Below are 8774 nucleotides of genomic sequence, written 5' to 3' on the forward strand. Positions count from 1 at the left end.
ACGGCCTCCTTATTATTAGAGGGGGCTCCCGGATTCCGATAGGCCCCCCGCCCGCAGACCCCGACAACCAACGGCCAGAGTTGTTGGGAAGAGGCCCTTGTCCTCATCAACATGGGGACAAGGCACCCCCCATGTTGAGGGCACACGGCCTGGTACGGCTCAGGAGGGGGGGGGGCGCTCACTCGTCCCCCCTTTCCTGGCCGGACGGGTAGCGTGCTCGGACAAGGGTCTGATGTGGACCTGGGGGGGGACCCCCACACCGATTTTTTCGGCGTTGGGGTTCCCTTTTAAGTCCATACCAGGTGACGGGGCCAGCGACGCCTCCTTCGCTGGCCCCGGCTACCTGGAGACGCGCTCAAAATGAGCGGACTTTCCTCTGGGCGGGAAAAGTCCATTCATTTCAAAAGTACGGCGGACTGGCGCACACACGGCCGGATTGTCCGCCGAAATGCGAGTCTGACGGAAAGATTGGAGTGCAAAACTACTTTCTAAGTCTGCCGTACTTTTGGGTAAAAAAAGTCCGCCAGAGGCTACACACGGGGGGATTGTCTGGCGGACTTGAGTCCACCGGACTTTTCCACCGGATTGTTTGATAGTGTGTGTACGCGGCATAACATAACAAAACATGGAAAAGTGAAGCGCTGTGAATACTTTCCGGATGCACCGGGCGTGTAAAAAACAGTTTTATTTTGCTAGGAAATTAATTTAAACACGCAAACATTATATACTTTTTTTTTTAGCCGAGGCCCTAGAGCAGGCATGTCCAAAGTCCAGCCCGTGGGCCAATTGCGGCCCGCGTTCTGGTTTAATGCGGCCCCCCTGGTAATTTGGACATATACTGTATTTATCGGCACTGCCTCGGAGGGGACAGGAAGGGAGCGGGACGAGTGCCATCAGATTACATACAGGAGAATCTACTGTTTACGCTGCGCCATCTGTAATAGGAAGTCCCTTCTCCTGGGCTGGCATTGGACGACTGTTCTGTCTATCATAGGAGGCGGGACTTTGTATTACAGAGGCTGCAGTGTAAACAGGAGATTCTCCTGCATGTAATCTGTTGGCGCTTGTCCCATCCCCTCCCTGTCCCCTCCAAGGCTGCAGATGGGCATGGATTAGGCTGCACTAATGGCAATGGTGAGGCTGCATTCAGAGGCTGCATTTAGGCAATGGTGAGGCTGCATTCATGGAAATGGTGAGGCTGCATTCATGGAAATGGTGAGGCTGCATTCATGGCAGTGGTAAGGCTTCATTCATGGCAATGGTGAGGCTGCATTCATGGCAATGTTGAGGCTTCATTCATGGCAATGGTGAGGCTTCATTCATGGCAATGGTGAGGCTTCATTCATGGTAATGGTGAGGCTTCATTCATGGCAATGGTGAGGCTTCATTCATGGCAATGGTGAGGCTTCATTCATGGCAATGGTGAGATTTCATTCATGGCAATGGTGAGGCTTCATTCATGGCAATGGTGAGGCTTCATTCATGGCAATGGTAAGGCTTCATTCATGGCAATGGTGAGGCTGCATTCATGGTAATGGTGGGGCTTCATTCATGGCAACGGTGAGGCTTCATTCATGGCAATGGTGAGGCTTCATTCATAGTTACATAGATACATAGTTAGTAAGGTTGAATAAAGACACCAGTCCATCCAGTTCAACCTGAGTGAGTGTCTACAATAGTCCCTATCCCTGTACACTGCACACTCACATCAGTCCCTACCCTCAAGGAGCCCACAATCCAAGGTCCCCATTCATATACTAGGGCCAATTTTATACAGAAGCCAATTAACCTACCTGCATGTCTTTGGAGTGTGGGAGGAAACCGGAGTCCCCGGAGGAAACCCACGCAGGCACAGGGAGAACATGCAAACTCCAGGCAGGTAGTGTCGTGGTTGGGATTTGAACCAGCGACCCTTCTTAGTGCTAGGTGAGAGTGCTACCCAACTACACCACTGTGCCGCCACTGTGTGGTAAGGCTTCATTCATGGAAATGGTGAGGCTGCATTCATGGCATTGGTGAGGCTGCATTCATGGCATTGGTGAGGCTGCATTCAGAGGTTGCATTCATGGCATTGGTGAGGCTGCATTCAGAAGCTGCATTCATGGCAATGGTGAAACTGCAGATGGGCACTGATTAGGCTGCATTAATTGGCACTGACCCTTATTTTGCTTCACAGTTCTTTACTTCAACTTCAAGTTTTTTTCCTGAAACGTCCTTTCTAAGTGAAGGTGCGTGTTATACGCTGATAAATACGGTATATCCAAATACCACGAATCTCCGAGCCCATCTGTTCACCACGCACAGCCACAAAGATAAGAGAATTCTTATTGGGCCCTGTATAAGTGCTCGGATGAACGCACTTAGACCGAAATTTAAGGGTTCAAAGAACGTCAGGCAAAAAATGGTCGGTTCACTTCATCAAATCTGGCCCTCTTTGAAAAAAGTTTGGACACCCCTGCCCTAGAGAATAAATTGGTGGCTTTTTCCATTTTTTTATGTCATGTTTTTTTTTATTTTGCGCAGTTTTTGGGGGAAAGAATACACTTTTTTTTTATCATTTTAATGCAAAAAAAAAACACAATACATGACCCATTTTTTTTGCAAAATATAAAGGATGATGTGACGCCGAATAAATAGATACCAAACATGTCATGCTGTAGAATTGCACACGCTCACGCGGCGGCGACAAACTATGCAAACTTTACTATCCATAGGCGGCTCTTTAAAAGCCTTTACAGGTTACCTCTTTATATCTGCAGGTCTAGTGCCAGCCCGCTGCCCATTGTGAACTTATAGGAAAATACCTGGGGTCCCTCCTTCCCCTCTTATCCCCCCTCCGTTATTCCCCTCCCTCCACCCCCCCCCTTTTTTTTTATCTTCCACGTATCCTGCCTTTCCTGGACCCCCCTGCCCGTGATCTGACATTCGCGGCGATACCTCACATGTGTAGGACGATCGCTGTTTGCATGCGCGCGGGGCAGACGTAAGGGTTCACCTTTGCGCACTAGCACCGGGGCACTTTAAATTTATTTTTTATTTTTTAATGATTAATTACTTTTTATATATATATATATTTTTTTTTTTACACTGTTGCTTCCAATTTCTTTTCTTTTTTTATCACTTTTATTGCTGTCATAGGGAATGTTAGTGTCCTTTGTGACAGTGATAGGCATGTGACAGGTACTCTTTATGGAGGGATCTGGGGGTCAATAAGACCTTTAATCCCTCCTCTGGCCCTAAAAGCATTTAAAACACCTGGATCCGTGTTTTTGAATACTTTAGATTTTTTTTTTTAATAATGGCGCCGATGACATCCAGGTAAACCGGAAGTGATGTCATCACTTTCCCGGGTTACCATAGCGGAGAACCGATCAAAGCCGCTTCTGGCTTTGTATGGGTCTCTGGCCCAACGGCGGACATGCCGGCTGGTAGTAACAAACAAATGGCCCCCTGCCCCCACCTATAACCGGCCTTCACAGCAAGGAGCATATGGAAGGGCAAATGCATGAAAGACGAAAAACAGAAGAGTCCATAACTCACCGACCAGTCTGCTGACCAATCGAATTAACCTGTCCAACAGTCTGCTTTAAAAACAGGGATTTAGTTAGCACGCATTTGCATGCGTAAGCTTCACGGCCTCTTTTTTTTTTTTTTTAACAACACGGTTGGTTTTATTGAGAAGACAGTACAGAACAAGCCATATGCAGACATCACAACAGACTGGTACAGAACAAAGGTTATCCACAGGTAATACAGCAGAACTAGAGAGCCCATGAAGCAAAGATTCATTAAAGGAAAATGTTCTTGATCAAGCGGGCTCACAGTCGGGCACATATATGCCCCTAAAATAAATAGAAGCACGGAGGAAGGAGGGGGGGGGGGGGGGAAGGGAAGGAAAGGGAAAGGAGGGGGAGGGGAAAGAGGGGAGGGGGGGCCCACCTTCAATACCATAAGAATTCAAAACTGTTCCACCCAAGGTAACCATACACGGTCAAACTTCTGCGGGCACCCTCTAACCAGATAAGTCAGCTTATACAGGGGGAGGACAGCATTAACCGCTGCATCCCACGATTCCACCGTAGGGGGCGAAGACGATATCCAGTGCCGAAGAATTTCCCTCCGGGCATAAAATGCCAGGAGGGAAAGCAACAGCTTGCTGTACCGTGGTCGCTGCTCATCCTCCTGAATCCCCAGAAGGGCAAACTCGGGTGTCATAGGCACTTCCAGTTGCAATCTAATATTAATACAATCAAAAACATCTCTCCAGAACCTTGCAATACGGGGGCATTCCCAGAACATGTGTAGGAAAGAACCTTCGGGGTAATGACACCTGGGGCATTCCGGGGACCTATGGGGATAAATTCTGTGCAGCCTCTGCGGCGTGAAGTACACGCGGTGTAGGAATTTTGTGTGGATTAGCCGGTCCCCAGAGGAGATCAGCAGCCGGGACCCGTCCTCAAAGCACTCCTCCCAATCCTGCCTGTCCAGACTAGGGATGTCCGCCCACCACTTGTCCCAGTGGGTGTTCATCCTAGGAGAATCGGAGCGTAAAAGGACCTGGTACAGCGTGGTAAGGGTCTTTCCTTCACGGCCTCTTTAGGGTATCGTGTGTATGCTGAGTAAGGGGGATTGGGCTACCTCCAGGCCCACCTGCCCCTCATCTATCCAGTAGAATGCATGTTCTCCCACTGTGGAGACGCTCATAAATTCAGTAGCGTTAGGACTGCAAGCATACACAGGGAGCCGTGAAGAGGCCTTGCAGCTTACGCATGCATGTGTGCAAAATGCGTACTAACTAAACCCCTGTTGGATAGGTTAATTCAGTTGGTCAGCAGACTGGTTGGTGAGTTGAGCTATGGAATGTTCTATTTTTGTCTTTAATGCCGGCTGGTAGAACGGGAGAGCCAGAGAGACCTGCAAAAGTCGGCGGGAGGTGGAAAGGGGTGGACGCCCCCTCCCGCTGCTTGTAATAGCAACCAAGTGGCTAGTTAGCCACCCCGGTTGCTATTACAAGAGAGCCGCCCACATGCTGTAGGCATCATCCTAGTACAACCACTAGACATGTGCAATTCGTTTAGTTCCAAATTCGTTTTTGAAAGCGGGAGTAAACCCAGTTTCAAAAAAACTGTTACATTCCCGGCATGCCGTAAATGCTAACTTTCACATTGGTTGTGCTCTCAACCAAACTTTCAAACCATCCAATGGCTGATGTCATAACTGATCACATGTGCAGCAATATGGCAGTTGAAGAATTATTAGAGGCCAAGATGGCAGCTTCCTTGACTGAAAACGATAGGAGGGTTTACTTCCACTTTAAATTCGATAATTCCGAATTTCTGAATTTCCGAATTTCAAAATTTGCGAAATTACGAATTTCCAATTTTCGGATCTGCGAATTTCAAAATTTCGAATTTTCGGATGTCCGAATTACCGATTTCGGAATTTCGGATTTCCGAATTTTCAAATTTCCGAATTTCGGATTTCCATATTTTCGAATTTCCGAATTTCAGATTTCCAATTTCCGAATTTCTGATTTTCGGAAAATTCTGAATTTTCGTAAGTTCAGAAATTCGAAAAAAGTAAGAAAATCAGTTCTAAATAACTATTAAATTATAGGTATTGGAATTCCCTTTCAAATTTGTCTGTTAGTGTAACGTAACAAGTACGAATTTATCTGAAGTTACGAATTATCTGAAATAATGAATTATATATAATTAATAATAATAAAAAGGTTTTATTATTATTATTATTAGATCATTATGTTCCATTTGGTTAGATGTGGCATTCGTTATTTCAGATAATTCGTAACTTCGGATAAATTCGTACTCGTTAATTTAATAGTTAGTTATTAATTAAACAGATTTTCTCTCTTTTTTTCAGATTTTCACATTTTTGGACTTTCAAAGCTGTGGATTCACGAATTCCGAAAATCCAGAGTTCTGAAAATCCAAAAATTCGGAATTCAGAAAATCGGAAATTCGTAAATCCGGAAATTCAGGAATTCGAAATTCAGAAGTGCGAAAAGTTTAAATGTGAAAATTCCTGAAATTTCCGAATTCCTAATTTTCGAATTTCCGATTTTTTGATTTTACAACTTACCGAATTTCCGAAAAAAATCTAAAAAACGAATGAAATGAACACGAAAATGAACAAATTTTTTGTCAGTGCACATGCCGAACAACCACTTGAAGGCAAATGACGTACCAGGTACACGATTTGGCAGCAAGTGGATAGGTTAATAATGTTCTTCTTGAAGGTAGGCTAAACCTTGTGTGTGCAAAACCATACGTAATGAAAGAATTTATTTTTTTCAATATTGTTCTGAGGTTTATATGTGTCTGTGAGACTCTTGCTTGTGCCAGAGCAATTACAGAAAACTTTATAGCTACAAGGCTCCTGTACATTTACATTTTACAGCTTAAGGATGTACAGTGGTGTGAAAAAGTGTTTGCCCCCTTCCTCATTTCCTGTTCCTTTGCATGTTTGTCACACTTAAGTGTTTCAGAACATCAAACCAATTTAAACAATAGTCAAGGACAACACAAGTAAACACAAAATGCAATTTGTAAATGAAGGTGTTTATTATTAAAGGTGAAAAAAAATCCAAACCATCATGGCCCTGTGTGAAAAAGTGATTGCCCCCCTTGTTAAAACATACTATAACTGTGGTTGTCCACACCTGAGTTCAATTTCTCTAGCCACACCCAGGCCTGATTATTGCCACACCTGTTCACAATCAAGGCATCACTTAAATAGGAGCTGCTTGACACAGTAAGGTCCACCAGAAGATCCTTAAAAGCTACACATCATGCCGAGACCCAAAGAAATTCAGGAACAATTGAGAAAGAAAGTAATTGAGATCTATCAGTCTGGAAAGGGTTATAAAGCCATTTCCAAAGCTTTGGGAATCCAGCGAACCACAGTGAGAGCCATTATCCACAAATGGCGAAGACATGGAACAATGGTGAACCTTCCCAGGAGTGGCCGGCCGCCCAAAATTACCCCAAGAGCGCAGCGACGACTCATCCAAGAGGTCACAAAAGACCCCACAACAACGTCCAAGGAACTGCAGGCCTCACTTGCCTCAGTTAAGATCAGCGTTCATGCCTCCACCATCAGGAAAAGACTGGGCAAAAATGGCCTGCATGGCAGAGTTCCAAGGAGAAAACCACTGCTGAGCAAAAAGAACATCAAAGCTCGTCTCAATTTCTCCACAACACATCTTGATGATCCCCAAGACTTTTGGGACAACATTCTGTGGACCGATGAGACAAAAGTGGAACTCTTTGGAAGGTGTGTGTCCAAGTATATCTGGCGTAGAAGGAACACTGCATTTCATAAAAAGAACATTATACCAACAGTAAAATATGGTGGTGGTAGTGTGATGGTCTGGGGCTGTTTTGCTGCTTCAGGACCTGGAAGACTTGCCGTGATAAAAGGAACTATGAATTCTGCTGTCTACCAAGAGATCCTGAAGGAGAATGTCCGACCATCTGTTCGTGTACTCAAGCTGAAACGAACTTGGGTTCTGCAGCAGGACAATGATCCTAAACACACCAGCAAGTCCACCACCGAATGGCTGAAGAAAAACAAAATGAAGACTTTGGAGTGGCCTAGCCAAAGTCCTGACCTGAATCCTATTGAGATGTTGTGGTATGACCTTAAAAAGGCCGTTCATGCTCGAAAACCCTCTAATGTAACTGAATTAGGACAATTCTGCAAAGATGAGTGGGCCAAAATTTCTCCAGGACGCTGTAAAAGCCTCATTGCACGTTATCGCAAACGCTTGGTTGCAGTTGTTGCTGCTAAGGGTGGCCCAACCAGTTATTAGGTTTAGGGGGCAATCACTTTTTCACACAGGGCCATGATGGTTTGGATTTTTTTTCACCTTTAATAATAAACACCTTCATTTACAAATTGCATTTTGTGTTTACTTGTGTTGTCCTTGACTATTGTTTAAATTGGTTTGATGTTCCGAAACACTTAAGTGTGACAAACATGCAAAGGAACAGGAAATGAGGAAGGGGGCAAACACTTTTTCACACCACTGTGTATCCTGGTAACAGCAGCAGCTGCTGCCACAACCGAGGTATGCATCTTTTGAGTCAGCGGTCCTGTTTACGATAATGGTGGTCTCTGCTGCGGATTCACCGCGAGATAACCGTTATCGGTACTCCAAATTTGGTATGCAAACACAATAGAACTAGCACTACAACATATCCACATTTGGAGTTTCTAGCACCAAGTGACCCCGAGATACATGGCCCTAAAGTCGGGTCACAAAATATTTTCGAATGCGGTTGAAATAATGTCGAATCATGTTGAAATCATTTCGAATCCGGTATTGAGTCGAATTTCGGCCGAATTCGGTTGAATTCGTTAGCATTGGAATTCGGTAATTCGGATGCATCCAAATGTCTGAATAATGAAAATTCATCCGAATTTCAAATCGTATTGAAACGAAATGCACATGTCTAGTAAACACTGAGTCTCAAAAAGAGGCCTGATCGTCAAGTGGTTAAGCTCCTCTCACTGTTAACTTTTTGGAAACACCGACTGCTTGCCGCCGCAGGGTGTGCACGCCGTAATACTACTCTCCAAGGGGTGCCCAATGGTGCCTCAGTCTGTTTTCCAATCCAAGCAAGGCCAATGGTGGTGAGGAAGATTGACCCCTCCTGCTTGCCAAAATGTAACCACACTAAATTTTTTTTTTTTTTTTTTGCCATAGCATGCTACAGGCGCTGCATGTCACTCTCCCTGAAGTGTCCCTCGTT

Source organism: Lithobates pipiens, unplaced genomic scaffold (assembly GCF_037356315.1).
Source record: "Lithobates pipiens isolate NorthernLeopardFrog02 unplaced genomic scaffold, aLitPip1_a1.2 Scaffold_19, whole genome shotgun sequence".
NCBI classification, from domain to species: Eukaryota; Metazoa; Chordata; class Amphibia; order Anura; family Ranidae; genus Lithobates; species Lithobates pipiens.